Source organism: Camelus dromedarius, chromosome 5, assembly GCF_036321535.1.
Source record: "Camelus dromedarius isolate mCamDro1 chromosome 5, mCamDro1.pat, whole genome shotgun sequence".
Lineage (NCBI taxonomy): Eukaryota > Metazoa > Chordata > Mammalia > Artiodactyla > Camelidae > Camelus > Camelus dromedarius.
This window is the reverse complement of record NC_087440.1, coordinates 50,993,606-51,011,304: the sequence shown is the minus strand read 5'-3', so window position 1 is coordinate 51,011,304 and position 17,699 is coordinate 50,993,606. Positions and strand designations below refer to the sequence as shown.

The following is a 17,699-nucleotide window of genomic DNA, read 5'->3' as shown; positions in this document are numbered from 1 at the left end:
AGGAAGATATCGCACCTTGCTTATGGCTTCGTTTTGAGCCCTTAGTCCAGATTCACCTAGAACTGAGCCCCAGGAAACCTGTTAGCAGTAGAAATAAAGAGTAAATAAGAAGCTATAACAAAGTATGTCTTTAGAAAAATTTATAATCCTTTCCAACTGAAATGAGTTAAGGCAAGAAAATTAGTTCTCCCTTGATATTATACTTATGTGTTTATAAGGTCTCAGAGAGGTTTCATGTCCTTTTCACTTTAGAATCCTTAGTGTCCAGCAAAATGTCTGGTATACAGTGAAATAAAGTTTCAAACATTTTTGATGATAACACAGTAAAGATTGAGACTCAAAAATGAAACTAAAAAATCCAGTGAATACTATGAAAACAAATCATTTTTATTTATAAATATTCATGATAACGTTAATGGATGCAAATATTTTAAAATACTTAGAGGGACACTATGGGAACCAGAATGAGAGTTCTCTCCCTCTTCCTCTCCCTATGTCAGATGAGGAACCACTTTCTAGGTCTTCCTCTTTAACCATAAAAAAAGTTACATCCCAATCAAAACATTGATAATTACTTTCATCTCCTTTTCAGTAATATGAGAAATGAGAAAGATAGAACTAAAACCAAAAGTTTGAATTACAGTCGACATTTTAGCTAGTTGTTTAATAGTTATGATTTCAGACCATAAAAATAAACACAGGGGCAACATGGTCTAGTGGCACAAGTGAATAGAAAAAGCTGAGTAACATCCTTAACTTACTCCCAACACTTACTGACCTAGGGTTAACTTGGGTAATGTGTTCATCCTCATCGAGCACCAATTTCTCTGTTCCTGCAATAGAGAAATCTCTCTTAATTGATTAGGCCAGTATGTATTACTTCCCTTTACAGTTGAAGGAGGTGAGGCACTGAGAAAATAACCAACTTTCGTAAGCTCAGTAAATGCTAAAAAGGAGATTCACATTAAGATTTTTTTTATTTAAGTCTGGTGTTCTTTTCTCTATTGTGTGAGCTCAGGAAAGTGGACTAAAATTAAAATCAGCTGGGGCATTTTTAAACCACGTCAATGCTTGGGCCCCACTCCAGATCAACTAAGTCAAAATATCTGTGATAGAGGTTCTACCCACCAGTATTTTTTTAGGCTCCCTGAGTGATTCTAATGTGTAGCTAAGATTGAGAACCACTGAACTAATTGCTAACTTCCCTTCACGTCAAAATTCTATGAATTCTGAACTCTGCTTATTTTATTATTCCTCATCCCCAAGATATATGCCCCCCCACACACAATTTCCTGCATAGTATAGTGCAGTACTACTTTAATCACAATAATCCTTCGTAACTTCACCAGGCATTAGACCTATCAGACAAAGGCATAAATCTGAGATTCTTGCAAAACAGTGTTTTGAAAATATACTATCATTATAGCTAAATTTATTGAATTATTCATAGAACACTAGCAACTAGTCAGCACCATTAAATGAAGAGAAAGTAAGAATACTTGGCAACCACAGGATGATTGAAGTCATAAGCTCCTCCTGACAGTTCCTAAACTAAAACTTGTCTGTGGACGCTTGCAATCTTGCTGCCCAGTATGCAAACGCTTCCTGTTTGGCTTAATCACAAATTAGGCAGAAGGAAAGCTGAAGGGAGGCAAATAGATGTTCCCTTTCCTATCTCTCTGGTAGCTAGGATTTGGGTATGTGAACTGGGCTCAACCAATTAGGTATCAATGTTCTAGTCCAGCCTTTGAATTTTGAGAGATTCAAAATTCCAGAGTGACTGGGACAAGTGTCCAGAGTGACTGAGTCCAGGAGCCTGGTGGCAGATATCCAGTGACAGAAGTACCCATGACAACAAGTGTCAGAGTGAAAGCACCAGCAGGACATGTCTAAAGCCATCGAGTCTATGGCACAGTCCTAGCAATGCTCTTCTACCCTGTCTCTACAGCCTTCCCAACAGTTCTGTGGGCCTTCTTGATACACTGCCAACAAAATTATTTCCTGCTCAAGTTAACCAGGGTCAGTTTTTCTTGATTGTGAATAAGTACCCTGAATAGTACACAATTTAAGATTGCAAAATAAAATCTTTAACCAATATTGTACAAATTGGACATCTAATTATGTTAGTAATTTTCCCATTAGGTGGTCACTTGAAAATAGAATCAGACAAGTAAAATTATAGAATCATCATCATTTCTGAGCTACTAAAATCTATGTTCCTTCTCATGGAAGTTTATGAATGTATTGCCTTCTTTTTTTATTTTTATATTTTGAGGGGAGGTAATTAAATTTTTATTTATTTATTTTTAATGGAGGTGCTGGTGATTGAATGCAGGACCTTGTGCATGCTAGGCATGCACTCTACCACTAAGCTACACCCTCCTGCATTGAATGTGTTGTTTTCAAGTCAACTAGTTGAATCACTGAGAAACATTTCATGTCCTGGAGCTATCTATAGCATCCCCTGTTAAGAAGAAGCATATAATCTCAGAAATTTAATTTTCAATATCAGAAGAGTATTTTTAAACTGAAGTGAGATTATCACTTCAGCCTAAACTAATGAAGAGTTTACAATATTGGTGCTTTGAAAAAGAGTTTTGAACAGAGGCTAAGTCGTTCAGACTGTTTAATTGACTGAATACTCCAAACCTTGTAATTAAGTAATAGTACAACAGTGCGTGTGGTGTTTGCAGTAATAGTTGTTGGGCCCTGTGCTATCAGTTACTCAGACGTGTTGTTATTATGCAGTAACATACTGTATAGTGGTGTGTTGATGCACAATGTGCTCTTCAGGAAGACATTCAAGGGACAGCAAAGATCTGAGGGCTAAAATCCCTGCACTGTCTTTATAGTGGTTCCAGTTTTAAATTTCCTAGCTTAAAGGTTTTGTCTTTTGCTTTGTCTTGTTTTGTTTCTGTTTTTGTTTTCCCTTATTGGTAGACATATAAGACGAAATATAAGCAAAACACTGACCTCCAATTGGTGAATGAGTCGCAGTGATACTAAACAAGTAGATTTACTAATTAAGGCATCATGCAACATCAGCTCTCTATATAACTTTTTGCCTCTAGCCTAGTATTTTGCATTCCATCTGCCTTACTCTGACTTGCTGGTTAGAGATTTGGCTTCTCAAGGAGATCCTTCAAACAGCTAGATTGGTGGTAAAAGAAAAGTGGAAGAATTTTCCATGTTACAGAATCCAGAGACAAGAATTATTCTTTAAAATCTCAAGAAATAGTTGGTAAGCCAGTAAATTTACAATTATGTACAGATTAGAAACCAAATAAAATGGTTTTAAATGCCACCCACTGCTGCTTCAAAGAAAGAAAATAAATGAATAAATTAGAAAGTGAGTAGGAAATAAGAAAGGATGCAAGGAAGGAAAGAAGATAGAAGGAAAAAAGGAAGGGAGGAAGGAAGGAAAAAAGAAAGGGTTGTATTGAAAAGTAGAGTGTGGTAATGTTGTAAACTGATATCCTAACCTAATCCAAAACCCAGCTTTGAGCTGAAAGGAAGAATTCCTTAGAAAAGCATAACCAGGTAGACTTACGCAAAACTTCTTCCTCCATAACCTTTTAAAAAATGTTTCTTTATGGGTACCAAGAACAAATGGTGGAAAAGTTTTTTGCTGCTCAGTACCTTTGGACCATCAGGATATAATTTTCTGTTGTTGCTCCTACTCTAATATACAGTTCTGAGCACAATGACCAAGATTTATGAGTGTGGAAATGGTTGTAAAATCCCAGGTAAATGTTACACTATAACCAATTTCACAAAGAGCTTAGCTGGTCAAAATTTATGAGTTTGTTTCGTTTCCATTTCAAGTAAGAAAGATTTATATTCCAAAAGGCTTAGAAAGACACCTACTGGATTGTATGTCCACAAATAATAGCCAGATAACATAAGCCTGCTGAGCTAAAGACTGGCTTCCGGGGTAACGTTACAATTTCATAAACCAGGGTCAATGGTACTGTGAGTCTCTCTGGTGAACTAGGGGAACAATTCCTGTGCTCTCTTCACCATGAGAAGGTCTGCTACCCTGTGTGCTGACTTCCCAAATTAAGTAGATTAATGCTGGAAAAGGAAAGTTCTAGAGCCTGTGAAGCAGTTTCTGATGTTCGATTTTATTTCCAAATGTAAAAATGGATCTTTCTGCTGCTTATTATATCTTTTTAACATTACAAGAAACATAAGTCATGAATTCAGCTTGCTTACACAGGAGTAAGACAGGTTATGTAAGGTTAACGTGGGACTTTTAACAATTTCAATACAGATACATTATTAAAGGTATATCAAATTTCTAAGAATAGAACAGGATAACCAGTGTATTGGACACTTTTAGGCTGTCTTTGGAAATGGCCACTCCATCTATAGGCATACAGGAGTAGACTCCTGGTTTTTCCATGTGATCCCCTCCACACAGACATCTTTGGCCATACCAGCTGGCCACAGGTAGACTCATTATCTTAATTTGCTAATTGGATTCTTATTCCTGAGAATTTAAAATCAGATCTGAAGGAAGACCATATCAGCCTGCCTCTTCCCAGGTGGTCCACATCCTGTTAACTAGGCTCTACATCACAGTCATATTCTGCTTTCCTTACTGGGTGGCAGACAGAGTTAGTTTTGGGGGAGAAAGAAAAAGCAGATGTACAGAGAGAAGCAGAAATGAAACAGATTAGCTCCTCAGGCTCCATCGCACAGTTCCAGGCCCTTCCTGGAGTCTGTCTCTATATCAACCCTTGAGTTTTATGAGACACCTATATCTTTGTATAAAACTACCTTTCTTTTTGCTAAATCAAGCTCCAGTAGACTTCTGTTACTTATAAATAAAAGTTATAGCTTTACCAAATGTGTCAACATAAAGTAGTGTGCAAGCAAAACAAAATTTTAACAATGAAATAACATAAATATATCAGAGTCACAGACTTTGATGCTTCATGGAGAATTACAATATATATGATATAATAATACCTAATGTAAAATAAATGTATACTACCCTCACTGTTACATAATAAAACCACCATTAGAATTAAGAGTAGGTAGTGGTGGACTATTGATAAATCTAGTTCAGTTTATAAAAAGCTCTGCACTGGTCTAAGATCTGGTTTTTGACCTATCCCTGAATTGCTTTATAGGGCTCTTAGAATAATTTAATGCATTCCTTTATGCTGCAGCAGTAGTTCTCTTAATGTGGGAGGAAAAGGGACATCGTGGAATTGCTGGGGGACTTTTTCAGTCAATGTCATTTCCCCTGAACAGAAGGTAATCATAAAAATTAATACAGTCCACTTTAATATAGCATACTCCATCTAATTACTCCCTCTAAATACAACTCAAAACCCCTGGATTTTACATATAAAATAAGCATAAGAAGACTCTGAAAGATGGGGAGAAGAAGGCAGACTGACTGGGGATCTAGAGACCCAAGGAATGACATGATGGTGAGTTCCCTGCATTTTCTTTTTGCCTCATGTACCCCTCCTTGGAGCTTAGGAAGCTGGCAACCTGGAAATGCTAAAAAGCTTCAGGAAAAGTATGCTCTCTCTAGACAAAGGATTAGAAAAGGGGCAACCTAAGAAGAGAGAAAACTTCTAGAAAAATAACCACTTTACTCCAGCCAAAACCCAAAGAAAAAGCTGTAGCCCCACCTTCACCCATGGTAGCAAGGGCCAGGTGACCAGCCTAGACTTCCATCCTTGCCAGGCTATTAACGAGGTGCCCTATCTCCTGCCTCCTCACCAGGCAGAGCAGGGAATGGGGACTTTCATCTCCATCAGGTGCTGATGAGCCCTACCCAAGCCCCTGGTGGCAATGGAGTCCACAGGAGGAGCCAGGGCTTCCACCTCCACTTGATATTAAGGAAGTGTGTATTCTCCTTTCTGCTGGGGTTGTAGCAAAGGAGACCTACTGGAGAGTCAGAATTTTTAGCATATGGAGGCTAGCCCTGTCTCCCACCATTACCCTACTCATCCCCAACACTGCTCACCTCTGATGGTTTGGTGTCATTGAAAACCATGTGGGGCACAGTAATGAGGTACTTCTACCTCTTCCAGCCAGGGAAGCATCACTGGAGGCTTAATGGGGAGCCCAGCAGTAACAAGGAACCACCTTGTTAACAGAGTCCTACTGAGGAACCTGGACTTCTCTTTCCACCTGGCAGTAATGAGGTGGTTCTCCACTTTCCCTGTTGGAGAGGTATTAGAGAAAGCCAGCTAAAACAGAAGGTTAAATAAGATCCAGAGTCTTACATTACCGAAAATACTCAGTTCTCAACCAATCACTCATTATTCTAAAAAAGTCATCAAATTCTCAAATGAAGATCTCAGACTGAATGAAAAAAGGCAATCAATAAATGCCAAGACCACTATGACAAAGATGTTAGAATTATCTGACAACGATTTTACAGCAGCCATCATAAAAATGCTTCAATGAGCAATTGTGAACATGCTTGAAACAACTGAAAAAATAGAAAAGTCTCAGCAAGATATAGAAAATAAAAGGAAAAACCAAACGGAACCTTTAGAACTTAAAAAATATAATAACTGAAATAAAAATCTCAGTGTATGGGCTCAAAACAGAACAAAAGGGCCAGAGGGAAGAATCAGTGGAGTGGAAGATATAACAATAGAAATTACTTAATCTGAACAACAGAGAGCAAATAGAATTTTTTTTTAATGAGAAGAGCCTCAGAGACCTGTGTGATTATAACAAAACTTCTAATATTCATATCATTGGACTCACAGAAGGAAAGGAGAAAGAGGGTGGACTAAAAAAAGTTCCCAAAGAAATAATGTCTAAAAACTTCCCAAATTTGGCAAAACACATAAACCTACAGATTCAAGAAGCTGAACAAACTGCCAACTAGGATAAATCTGTGAGGAAACCCACATCAAGATACATTATAGTCAAACTTCTGAAAACTAAAGACAAAGAAAACATATTGAACAAAACCAGAGAAAAACAGCACTTTACCTTCAAGGGAAAAAACAACTGTTTCTATTTAACAGTTTATTTAAATAACAGTGGGTTTCTTATCAGAAACCATAGAGGCCAGGAGGAAGTGGCATAACATTTTTTTTTTTAATACTGAAAGAACTGTCAACCCAGAATCCTATATCCAGTGAAAATATCTTTGGGAAATAAAGGGGAAATCAAGACATTCTCAGGTAAAGGAAAACTAAGAGAATTTCACCAGCAGATCTATCCTAAAATATGGCCAAAAGAAATTGGAAGTTCTTTGAACAGAAAGGAAAGAATTTTTTAAAAGAGACTCTTGGAACATCAGGAAGGAAGAAAGAACATAGTAAGCAAAAATATAGGTAAATGCAATAGATTTTCTTTCTCTTCTTGAGTTTTCTCTATTATGTTTGATGACTGCAGCAAAAACTTATAACACTGATGTGGTTCTAAATGTATGTGGGGAAATAGTAAATACAGTTATAAACAATATAAAAGGAATGTAAATGTGTGAAGCAAAAACCGATAGGACTGACAGAAGAAATAGATCAATCCACAGTTGGAGTTGCACATGTCAATAGCTCTATGCAATAATTGATAGAATAAACTAGACAGAAAATCAACACAGTTATAGAAAAACTCAACAACAGCATCAACCAACAAGATATAATCAACAATTACAGAATATTTCACCTAACACCACAGAATACATATTCTTATCAAATGCCCATGGAACATTTACTAAAATAGACAATATCCTGGGCCATAAAACAAATCTCAACAAATTTAAAAGAACTATACATCATGCAGAGTATATTCTTCATCCACAGTGGAATCAAACTAGAAATTAATAACATAAAGATAATAGGAAAATCTCAAAACGTTTGGAGACTAAACAACACACTTCTGAATAATTCATGGGTCAAAGAGTAAGTCTTAAGGGAAAGAAAAACACCTTGAAATGAATGAAAAATGAAAATACAGTGTATAAAAATTTGAGCTAAAGCAGTGCTGAGAGGGAAATTTATAGCACTATTTCCAAAACTTTTTCGTCATTTAAAAATAGAAACTTTATGTCTATTAAACAATAACCCCCATTCTCTGCTCCCCTCAACCTGTCTCTACTGTTTGTCTCTATGTATTTGCCTTTTCTAGAGATTTCATATAAGGGATTCATATGATATTTGTCCATTTGTGTTCTGGCATATTTCATTTAGCATCATGTTCTCAACGTTCATCTATGTGTAGCATGCATCAGAATTTCATTCCCTTTTATGGGTAATGGTCCATAATGCCACATTTTGTTCAACCAGTCTTCTGTTGGGACACTTGGGTGGTTTCCACCTTTTGGCGAATTGAATAATGCTGCAGCAAACATCCGTATACAAGTAACTGACTCCTGGTTTTCAATTCTTTGAGGTATACACCTAGAAGTGGAATCACTGGACCATATAGTAATTGTATCTTTAACTTTTTGAGGAACTGCCAAACTGTTTTTCACAGCAGCTGCCCCATTTTTCATTCCCACCAACAGTGTGTAAGAGCTCCCCGCATTCTTGCCAACACTTGTTAATATCCAGTTTTATTTTGTTTTCTAATTTATAGTGATCCTAGTAGGTGTGAAGTAGTATCTCATTGTAGTTTTGATTGCATTTCCTTAATGACTGATGATGTAGAATTAATGGAGAGAGTGAATTAATAAATGCATAAAGGGACTTACTAGTTTAATCAATTTTTGTCACAGAGGATACATCACTCTTCCAGTTTATATTATTATTATATTTCTGTATAAGAGCACTAATACTTATTTGATAATGATAATCATAAGTCATTTATATATTTTTGTCTTGATTAGACAGAGACCCTTTCTGTAATATGTAATGTTGTTTATCCGTACACCATGGTGACTATAGATTGTCTCCTTTTACAGAATATTGCAACTAATATGTAGTGGTTTTGTCTTTCCTTGCTTCTTACCACATGCCTGGCCATGACCCTTTGGGAAATGAACTGTGCCACAAAATGAATTAGAGCTCTGCCATTGTACAGAAAGGGGGTTCATTTGAACAGAAACAAGCAGACTGTGCCTTCAGTACTCTCTATATAAATAGGGCTGCTTTCAGGGCACTTTAGCCCTAAATGCAACCCCTGAGGAAACTATGAATCACTTTGATTATAAATCATCAAACAGAGAAAAAGTGTAACACAGTATATTTTAGTTATTAACAATGTGAACTGTGATAATATATTGTATTTTAAAGCATCCCCTAGCAAGCACCATGATGGTATATATTCAACCATCACATCTTAAAATCTCAACAAATAATACTGAAAAGTTGTCTAAACCACAAACAAAAAGTTTAAAATTTCCCCTCCAAAATAAAAGTGAAAGTGGTTTGCCATTTGAACCTCAGAAGGCCTCAGTGATCTTCCACTGATTCACGGTAAGGGGATGAGTTCTAGGGGAAGATATTACCCTCCGCACCGTCTATACATTGGGAAAGCCCTAAGATTTTTATATTCGTCATACTCAGGGGCCAGCAGTCATCCAAGATAAGAACTTTTCTAGTCATTCTTCTCTTAGAAATTATGCAATTTCTTCAGGGTCCAAGATGAATAGAAATAAGCTTCTTTATTAGACTATTTGTATCATGTAAAGTAAATTCTTTGTTTCTCTGTTTACACTTTTATTCTCAAGACTAAACTTTATCCCCAGTATTAACTAATAGTTAACACACTTCAGGACACCTAGCACATAGCAGGTGCTCAATAGTTATTTGTTGGATGACTGAAACTTGAACAAAGAATGTTATCTTGATTCTCTCTCACCTGTCAGTAAAAGCTGTATGCAATTTAAAGTATTTGTTTTTCTATCAAAAGCCAGACTGTTCAAATATATTAAACTCGATAAATAATTAACCTTGAGAAAGAAATTTATGAAAAAGCAAATCAATTTGCTGATTATTCTGGCAGGGTGTGACATTCGCCCGAGTCTACGGAGTTCCCAAACAAAGGAAGCACTCTTTGAAACGTTATCTGATGAAAGTGAAACGTTCTAATGCAGTCTAATACTTTCAAAACGAGTAAATTAAATACAGCAGAAAGCTTTTGCCACACTACCAATAGCTGCGATAAAGTTTGTTAAATATCGGGATTTTAAAGTATGAAGTTTTGAGTTGAGGACATTGATTTATTCCACGTCAGATCAGAATCAATGTAATAAATAGCCATGCTGTAATAGAGTTCTACTAAGTTCTAAAGCATTAAAACATTTCGGCAGGACTGTCGGATGAAAGTCAAAACATATTTAAATTGAAGAAAATAGCCCCGTAAGTTAAATTTATATTTATAGGTCTAGCAGCGTGACTCCGTATAAGTGACTGGACCCACCGTTAGGATTTATTCTGATATTTGAAAACCTAACACAAGAAATGAGTTTCTGGGTCGATGATAGATATTGTGACATATTGTGTGTTAACCATGTTAAAAGCTGTTCCTCCATGTAAAGTGTGGCCAAGAAGTAAAGATTTATTATGTCAAAGTGTTAATTCTTGTTAAGCCATTGTTCGTTTATTAAATGTAATAGAATCACGGTCAGCCTACGGGTCTGTCTCTGAAATGCAAACAACCCATCGTAATGAAAATCCTGCCCTCAGCAGCAAACGGCCCCAAGGCGGCGAGCGGCGGCGAGCGGCGGCGAGCGGCGGCGAGCGGCGGCGAGCGGCGGCGAGCGGCGGCGAGCGGCGGCGAGCGAGCAGTCAGCCAAAGGGCGGGGCCCAGGAGCCTTCAGGGGAGGAGGCAGCCGTAGACTGGACGCGAGATCCGGGAACCCAGGTCTCGGTAAGTACTTTGTCCGCCTCCCCCTCTGGCGGCTACCCTCTCTTTCCCTGCGGGTCCCGCCTCTCAGTCCTCTTGAAGCCAGACCTCTGCTTCCCCTGGTGGCCCCGCCTCTCCTCCTCTGGTGGATCCGCCTCTCCCTCCTCTGATGACCCCGCCTCTCGTCCCCTTACGCTCCACCCGCCTTTCCCGGTGTCCCCACCCTCCCCAGACCCCTGGCGACTCTCCTCCCCTCCCCTGCCGGTCCCGCCTCTCCCCCGGTGTCCCCGCCTTCCCTCTCCGCGGCTGCGCCTCCCCCGCTCCCTGGGTGCTATCCCGCCCGGGTTCCTCTCCGAGTCCCTCTCCGAGTCCTCAGCAGCGGGCCGTGCTTGGCAAGCGGTCCTAGCAGGCGACAGTCGCCTGGGCGCGTTCCTTTTTCTCGTTGGTCTATGATCGTCCCGCCTCCTTTTCTTCAGCCGTATCGGATCTCCTCCTCAGAAGTTCTTTCCGGCCCCAGCAATTGGCGCCTGTGCGACCCTGGTCCGGCCTTAGCCTTGTGCGGTGCTTGGTGGTTCCCGAGGTAGCAAGCCCGGACCCAGCTTGACCACAACCCTTCTCCTCCGACCACGGCAGAAAGACTCTGCGTCTGATCCCATGGCTCTTCCTTGTTTAACGTTCCCCCGAAGGACTAATTTATCAATTTCTTGAGCTCCATGAGTGCAGTTTTGTAGACAGATTGAGACATCCCATTTGGGACGAGTGCAGTACCCATTCTAACATTTATTGCCTCAAAATTAACTATCATCCAGGTTATGGTTTGAATTAGCAAAACCCCAGACAGCTGGACCATGACCCTGTGTTTTGCACTGTTAGAAAGTAAAAAACTTAGATAAGTGCTGGTGAGGATGTGGAGAAAAGGGAAACCTTGTGCACTGCTGGTGGGGATGTAAACTGGGTTCAGCTACTATGGAAAACATTATGGAGGTTTCTCAAGAAAGTCAAAATAGAGCTGCCACATGATCCAGCAATCCCACTTCGGGTATACATCCGAAGGAAATAAATCATCATCTGGAAAAGACATCTGTACTCCCATGTTCATTGCAGCATTATACACAGTAGCCAAGGTATGGAAATAACCTAAATGTCCAACAGATGAATGGATCAAGAATACACACAGCACACACACGTACATACACATACACACGCTGGAATGTTATTCAGCCTTTAAAAAGAAGGAAATCCTGTTATTTTTGACATGGATCAACCTGAAGAGCATTATACTAAGTAAAATAAACCAGAGAAAGACAAATACTGCCTAGTCTCATTTATATGTGGAATTTTACAGAAGTTGAACTCATAGAAACAGAGAGTAAAGTGGTTGCCAGGGGCAGGTGGGTGGCAGAAATAGGGAGAGGTTGGTAGAATGGTGCAAACATTCAGATATAAGATAAATAAAGTCTGATAATCTAATGTATAACATGGTGATTATAGTTGATAATTACCATATTGTATAATTGAAATTTACTAAAAGAGTACACCCAAAGGTTCTCACACAAAAGAAGTAAATATATGAGGTAACAGATTCAAAAAAGTAAATATATGATAAAGGATTCCTGCCATCAAGTTAATTAACTTTCCCAGTGTATACAATTCATCACGTTGTATACTTCAAATATCTAGCAATTTTATTTGAAAATTACGCCTTAATAAAGCTGGGGGAAGAGTCACAGAACCTAAAAAAAGCAGACACTAATCTGAGCTTGTGCATAACTAACTTAGCACTGGATATTATGCATACCACCAATTCATAAAACAATATGGGTGAAAAGTATAGATGAAGTATAGATGAAGTGGTGGTTAGTGTAATTGATAGTGGTTCAGTTTAAAGCATCATAAATTATACACTAAATTGAGAGACTTATACTGCTACTAAAAGGATAGTGACAAACAAGAAAAGCAGAACATAAAACTTTTATTTACAAGTCATAATAAAAATGGATATGACTCTAAATACAGATTGTAGGAGGATACAGGACACAAAATAGAAAGTCAGACTCCCAGGAGGCTGAGGCTGATTCATTCCAGTGGGGTGCCCTGGAGTGTCTGGAGCTCTTTCAGTTTCCACCCTTTCTGAGTTTTGGTTAGCCAAGGTTTTCCTCTGTGAGCTTCCCTAAATTAGAGTAGAGAGTATACTGCAATAATAGAGATCCCAAAATATAGTGATCTAAATGAAAAAGCAGCATTACCTGACCAAACTTGGGTCCACTCATCCCAGTGCAGTAAAGCCAATCTATTGACACCAGTTGTAGTTAAGGGAAGTGCAGTGTTTATTTTAGGGGGCCAAGCAGGAAGTCCAGACAGGTAACGCTTAAAAGGCCTGAACTCCCCAGTGGCTTTCAGGGAAGGGTTTTTAAGACAGGGTGAGTGAGAGGGTTGCGGGGTTTGTGATCAGCTCGTGGACATTCTCCTGACTGGCTGGTGGTAATTGGGAGTCAACATCAACAACCTTCTGGTTCCAACCAGTCTGGGGTCTATGTGCTTGTGGGCAGCATACAGTTAATTTCTTCCACCTGGTGAGGGTTTCAGTCTTTGCAAAACAATTCAAAGAATACAGCTCAGAATATTATATATAGCTCTTGAGGAGGAACTAAAGGTCCTTGACTTTGTTTAATGGCTAAATGATTACTATTTTGTCTTGCTTGACTGTTTTCCTTTGTTTCTGCATTTTCTCACTTCTCTGATTAAATTTATTCTTTGGAACTGGAGGAAGGCCTAGGAGGCTAAAGTTTTTCTCCAAACAAAAAGCAGAAGGAGGACATGGTGGGGAGGGGAGGAGAGGGCAGTCTGTCCCAAGAAGGCCACACAGGTTCCTGCTTGGTTACAGCAGCTTGTTTCTCATGTAGCAGTCCAGAGGTAGAAGTGGCCCAGGCTGGCAGGGTGGTTCAGCTCCATTAAGTTATCCATGGACTCTGGTTTCTTTCCTCTTGATGCTCTACCATATGATATTTTCATTTGCATGGTTAAAGCTGGGCACTTCTAGGGGTTTGCTTTGGCGCCATCTAGCCCTGGAGAAGGGCAAAAGAGCAGAACTGGAGGATAACTTATTTTTAAGTAAGTGATGTAGAAGTGGCACATATCACTTTCACTGATATTCTATTGATGAGATGAGAACTTGACCACACTTGGTTTTAAGAGAAACTGGGAAATGTGGTCTCTAACAGGGGCTTCCTGTTCCCAATTAAAAATTTATTAGTTTAGTAAAAGTGAAGAGCAGATCTAGGGGGGACAACTTGTATTCCACCACATTTCTCCCATTTCCTTCCAATTAATTCCTTCTCAAAAGGAGTCTGCTTACTTCAGTTTACAGACAGTCCCTATTGCTTGCGATTGAAGTAACTAAACTGATACCTCTTTCGTCAGGCACCAGTTTATATAGATATAGATATAGATATAGATTCAGATACAGATTTTTTTTAATTGACGTATAGTCAGTTTACATGTTGTGTAAATTTCTGGTGTACAGCATAATGCTTCAGTCCATACATGAACATACATATGTGTGTTTTCATATTCTTTTTCACCATAAGTTACTATAAGATATTGAACATATTTTCCTGTGCTATACGGTATGAACTTGTTGTTTATCTATTTTATATATATCAGATCATCAGACCCCAGTTTAAATGACACCTCCTCAAGGAGGCTTACCTGATTGTTACCCTCTTGGTGGGTGTCCAGCCAAAAGACACAGCCAAGCCGAAGATTGGGAGAAGGAAGGATTTATTACTTGTAGCAAGTAAGGAGAACACCAGGGATCTTTCAGCAGTGTCCCCTGTCCCTGCAAAATGGGGAAGTTTTAAGCTCAGAGTAAATGCATAATCATGAAGGGCTTGGGCAGAGAAGAATTCTGCATACAACTGGGACAAAAGTTGGCAAAGTTCAAGCTTCAGTTGATTGAAATCACAAGGGTCAGAAAAGGTCAGCATCTTGATCCCTTAGGTTCCAGCTGATCTGGTAGCTGAGAGATTCAGGCTAATCTTTACCATTGGAACAGAACTGAGTCTTTCCAAATTATCTTTGCTATTTTTACTTCTCTTGCCTGATTATAGTCACTTTTTCCTACATTCTTTTGTTCCCTTAAAATCATTAATTACTGAGACCTGTTCAAGGACAACTGTGTGGCCAGGCTTAGGTCGTAAAATGGCTTAAGCCCAAAAGGGCTTCTCTTATATCAAGAAAGCCATGCTGGGTTCTCTTTCTTTGGGGACCCCCTACTCTATCTGCTGACATGACTACTTTCTCTAAAGTAGATCACCTCCCCTTTTCCTGCTATTATTGTTCATCTCTGAACTTTATTTCCTTTATGGTACTTAACACAGCTTGCAATTACTTTTTTTTTAATCTGTGTTGTTGTCTGTCTCCCCACCATATCTCTTTTCTTTACCACTACATCTCCATTACCGAGCTCATTGCCTGTCATTGGATAGATAAGAAATAAATATCTGATGTTAAGTGATTCAAACAGTGGTCAAGAATGACTCAGAGTTCTGAAGTGACCAGCTGAATGGATTGGTAGAGAGTGAGAATATGGGAAGTTAGGCACCGTTTGGAGGAAGGGATCAGAAGATGGTCACTTTTGCCTGCACATGCTGACTTTGAAGTTCTGAATTATTTCATCGTGACACCTAGTAGGCAGCTTGAAATACAAATCTGGAACTCTGCAAAGAGTGTCACTTTGGATGGAGCTATATAGATTTGAGAGCCTTGAGGACTGATGAGATCACTTATGAAGAGCATGACTAAAGAGACTGAAGAGAAGGTTTAGGAAGGAACTACTAGAAACAACATTTATAGAGTGGGCAGAGGAAGGATCAGCAAAGCTTTGGAGGACATAGCAGAGGCTGTCGATAAGAACAAAGAAGAAACTTTCAGGGAGAAGGTAGTGGTCACAAGTGGTTCATATGGTGCAGGGAGTAAATTATGTCACATAAATCTGCAAGAGTCCCTTAGAACTGCCTGTTAGGAGGCTTAGATACGGGAGCCCTAGAATAATTTCAGTATGTTGGTAGGCTGTGGACTGAAGACAGAATGCTAGGAAGTGAATGCAGTAATTGTAGAATGTGCTTTCAGGAAGTACATCCATGAAAACAACAGATTTTATTTGGAGAGAGAGGTAAGGTCAGAGAGTTGAAAGAAATCTCAGAATCTCTTTATATAAGTGAGACAAAAATGAGAGACACACACACACACTCACAAGGTGGGTTTGGAAATGATTAATGGAGGAATTTTGACCTACTGGGTTTGAGATAGGAAGAGAGAACAAGGTGTTGCCCTTCCTTGAAGACATAAAGAAATTTTAGAGCAGGGCGGAGTAAAAACAAAGTTGAGTTCTTTTCTGATGGCCTTTACTTTACCTATGAAGGAGGGAGCCAAGTTATCTAATGTAAGGGAGGAGGTGGAGGAAGAAGTTTGGACTAGTTACTAAAACAAAGGGGGGATGGAAAAGAGTGCCGATAGGGGGCAGAAAAGTTCAGCTGATTGCAGATCTACCATGGCTGGTGATATTTTCTTTTCCTTCTTCCCCTTTATGCCTTCCTAGACTAACCTTGTTCTGGAAGAGACTCTAGGCTGCCAAATCCTAATTCGTGAACCGGTGTACCCAGTCCTAGATTTTTTTCCCCCAACAATAACGGGCAACGAACATGCAGGGACCGCGAGAGGAGACTGCTCCCCCAAGCTCTCTTCGTTCCAACAGTGAAAACAGAGCTGGCCTGTAGCATTTTTCCGGACCCCCAACCTCTGCTACCACGGGTTACAGTCCTTCATACAGCCAAGGCACCTCTTAAACTCTTGCTGTGGACAATGGGAGATTTAGGGACAGACGGTTCCGTTCCCTTGTAAATAACATCCCTCCAAATATGCAGCACTTATTTAAGGCCTGCTGAAGAAAGGCAATGCAGAGAGACCAGGGAATTGCCTTTCCTTTTGTGCTCACTGCGTATCCGGCCACAACACCTACGAGCATTAAGTGCAAACTGACCAATTTCTGTTATACGAGAACAGTGTTCCAAGCAGAACGGCCGGCAGCTGAGGCCGGAATAGGGGAAAGTATCGTCTTCGTAGCTCGCAAACCACCGAGGCAGGACCACAACCCCGCCCCATGACGTCACACGGCCTCAGCCTCCCGGCCACCTTGCGATGGGCGTGTCTTATTCCCGTGACTGCCTCAGCCCTGGCCTGCCCCGCCCCGGGTGACGTCACGGCGCCTTCAGCTTCTAGTATTTCATTGCTGAGTCTCACCACCGCCGGGCGCGGTGGCGCGCGCCTGTAGTCCCAGCTACTCGGGAGGCTGAGGCAGGAGGATCGCTTGAGCCCAGGAGTTCTGGGCTGTAGTGCGCTATGCCGATCGGGTGTCCGCACTAAGTTCGGCATCAATATGGTGACCTCCCGGGAGCGGGGGACCACCAGGTTGCCTAAGGAGGGGTGAACCGGCCCAGGTCGGAAACGGAGCAGGTCAAAACTCCCGTGCTGATCAGTAGTGGGATCGCGCCTGTGAATAGCCACTGCACTCCAGCCTGGGCAACATAGCGAGACCCCGTCTCTTTTGTTCCTCCTTGTAAAGGGAATCCTGTACCTCCTAAATCCGTATATTCTTCTAAACAATAAAAGCTTGCCTCTTCCTAAATTCATCCTTTTTAGGTATTCAGTAATTCACTGATAGATGCTTTAAAATAAACGAGGTATGACTGGTCTTTATCACTGGCGCTCCCTCTTCCCACTCTCACGTTTGTCTCCTTTTTCACGTCTTCTTTAGAGTTACAGCTCACTGGGTAACTTGGATACTCAGGGACTTGTAGCCACTTCATCACTGACCCCTACTGGAACGTTGTCAAAACGTCTCTACGAAAAGCTGTTATCACCCT

General features: G+C 40.1%; 1 non-coding gene across 1 annotated transcript; it reads left to right on the top strand.

Annotated features, from left to right (window-relative positions):
* The first annotated feature begins 10,667 nt into the window (after positions 1-10,667).
* Positions 10,668-12,085, top strand: LOC116153376 (uncharacterized). Its single transcript, XR_010380959.1, has 2 exons — positions 10,668-10,800; positions 11,253-12,085. It is a non-coding gene; the product is annotated as an uncharacterized LOC116153376 (transcript).
* Positions 12,086-17,699: the final 5,614 nt, after the last annotated feature.